The sequence below is a fragment of the Nicotiana sylvestris genome, chromosome 7 (genome assembly GCF_000393655.2).
Source record: "Nicotiana sylvestris chromosome 7, ASM39365v2, whole genome shotgun sequence".
Classification (NCBI taxonomy): Eukaryota; Viridiplantae; Streptophyta; class Magnoliopsida; order Solanales; family Solanaceae; genus Nicotiana; species Nicotiana sylvestris.
Window position 1 is genome coordinate 56,832,852 of NC_091063.1, and position 3,093 is coordinate 56,835,944.

A 3,093-nucleotide genomic window follows, 5' to 3' on the forward strand; every position below is an offset into this window, starting at 1 on the left:
GCCACTAGATAGTGATATTGATTTCTGTATTGATTTGGATCCAGGTACCCAGCCTATCTCCATTCCACCGTACCACATGGCTACGAAAGAGTAGCTTGAGGAGTTGCTAACGAAGGGGTTCATCAGACCGGGTGTGTCACCTTAGGGTGCACCAATGTTGTTCGTGAAGAAGAAGGACGTGACTATGTGGATGTGCATTGATTACCTCCAGTTGAACAAAGTTACCATTAAGAATACCCGTTTCCACGTATTGATGATTTGTTTGACCAGTTGCAGGGTGCCAAGGTGTTCTCTAAGATCGACCTGAGATTGGGGTATCATCAGCTGATGATTCATGCTTCAGATGTTCCGAATACGGCTTTCCAGACTAGATATAACCACTATGAGTTTCTAATGATGTCCTTCGGCTTGACCAATGCCCCAACGGCATTTATGGATTTGATGAAACGGGTGTTCAGGCCATATATTGACTCATTTGTCATTGTCTTCATTGATGACATATTGATCTACTCGCGTAGCATGGAGGAGCACAAGTAGCATTTGAGAGTTGTGTTTCAGACCTTGCGAGAACAGAAGTTTTATGCTAAGTTCTCCAAGTGGGAGTTTTGGTTAGATTATGTGGCATTCTTGGGGCAATGTTGTATCAGGTGAGGGTATTAAGGTAGATCACAGGAAGATCAAGGCAGTCCAAAGTTGGCCTTGTCCAAGCACAACGACCGAGATCAGGAGTTTCTTGGGGTTAACAAGTTATTATCGCTGGTTTGGGGAGGGCTTCTCATCTATTGCAGCACCTTTGACTAGATTGACCCAGAAGGGTTCTCCATTCCGATGGTCCGATGGTCCGATGATTGCGAGGCGAGCTTTCAGAAGCTCAAGACCACATTGACTACAACACCGGTGTTAGTGTTACCTTCCGGTTCAGGGATATATACTGTGTATTGTGATGCTTCACGCATTGGCCTAGGTTGTGTATTGATGTAGGAGGGGCAATTTATTGCATATGATTCACGTCAACTGAAGCACCACGAGAAGAATTACCTCGTACATGACATGGAGTTGACCGCGATAGTTCATGCTCTCAAGATCTGGAGGCATTATCTTTGTGGGGTGTCCTGTAAGGTTTACACTAATCATCGCAGCTTGCAGCATCGGTTCAAGCAGAGGGATCTCAATTTGAGGCAGCACGGGTGGATTAAGTTACTAAAGGACTATGATATTACCATCCTTTATCACCCGGGCAAGGCAAATGTGGTTGTGGATGCCTTGAGCAGAAAGGCCGAGAGTATGGGTAGTTTGGCCTTCATTTCAGCAGAGAAGAGGCCATTGGCTTTGGTCATTCAGACCTTGGCTAACACACTTGTAAAGTTGAATAATTCAGAGCCCAGTCTAGTTCTTTCATGTGTCATTGCTCATTCTTCATTATTTTAGCAGATCAAGGATCGTCAGTACGACGATCCGCACTTCCTGGTTCTTAGAGAGACGATACTACAAGGTGGTTCCAAGGAGGTTACTATCGGTGAAAATGGTGTTCTACGACTCCAGGATCGTCTATGTGTTCCTATTGTTGATGGATTGAGGGAGAAGATTCTAGAGGAGGCACATAGTTCTAGGTATTTTATTCATCCAGGTGCTATAAAGACGTATCGTGACCTGAGGTAGCACTATTGGTGGTGGCAAATGAAGAAGGGCATAGTTGAGTACGTATAGAGATGCCTAAATTGCCGGCAAGTTAAGTGTGGCCTACTTCAGTAGATGGTTATACCTAAGTGGAAATGGGAGCGCATCACTATGAACTTCGTAGTTGGGTTTCCGCAGACTTTGAGGAAGTTTGATGCAGTTTGGGTCATTGTCGACAGGTTGACCAAGTCGACACACTTTATTTTGGTTGTGACTACGTACACGTCAGAGAGATTGGCCCAGATTTACATTCAGGAGATTGTTAGGTTGCATGGTATACCTGTTTCCATCATTTCAGATAGGGGCCCTCAGTTCACTTTGCACTTTTGGAGAGCAGTATAGAATGAGTTGGGCATCCGGTAGAGCTCAGCATGGCCTTTCATGCGCAAACTGACGGGCAGTCGGAGCGCACGGTTCAGATCCTGGAGGATATGCTCAGACATGTGTGATTGACTTCGGAGGGCAGTGGTATCGATTCTTGCCTTTGGCCTAGTTTGGTTATAACAACAGCTATCAGTCCATCATTGAGATGGCTCTATTTAATGCTTTGTATGGTCGGTGATATCGTTTGCCCATCAGATGGTTTGAGCCCGGTGAGGCTAGGTTATATGGCACTGAATTAGTAAAGGATGCCTTGGAGAAGGTGCAGTTGATTCAGGAGCGACTTCGCAAAACACAATCTAGATAGAAGAGTTACGCGAATCAGAAGGCGTGTGATTTATCATTTATGGTGGGCGAGAAGGTTCTCTTGAAAATCTCGCCGATAAAGGGAATCATGAGGTTCGGGAAGAAGGGCAAGTTGAGCTCAAGGTTTATTGGTCCATTTGAGGTGTTGAGGCGAGTTGGGGAGGTTTCCTATGAGCTTGCTTTTCCTCCCAGACTATCAGGAGTTCATCTGATGTGTCTATGCTCCGGAAGTATCATACCGACATGTCGCATGTGTTAGACTACAACACGGTTCAGCTAGATGAGAGCCTGAGTTATGAGGAGGAGCCAGGTGCCATTGTTGACAGGCAGGTTTGCCAGTTGAGGTCTAAGAAGATTTCTGCGGTAAAGGTCCAGTGGAGGGATCAACCAGTCGAGGAGGTGACTTGGGAGACCGAGGAGGACATGCGGAGCAGATATCCACACTTATTCAGCATACCAGGTATGATTCTAGACCCGTTCGAGGACGAACATTTATTTAAGAGGTGAAGAATATAATGACTTGACTGGCCATTTTACTTTTTAGATCTCCGTTCCCTTTAATTAAGTCTCCACCTACTTTACTGTTTTATGACTTGTGGGGATGGTTGGTTTATGTTTGGAAGTGTTCTTGTTGAAATCGGGACACTTGGTTCCTTAATAGTGGCCTAAGATGGCCAAGTTTGACTTGAGTCAACATTTTTAGTAAACGACCTCAAAACCGGGATTTGA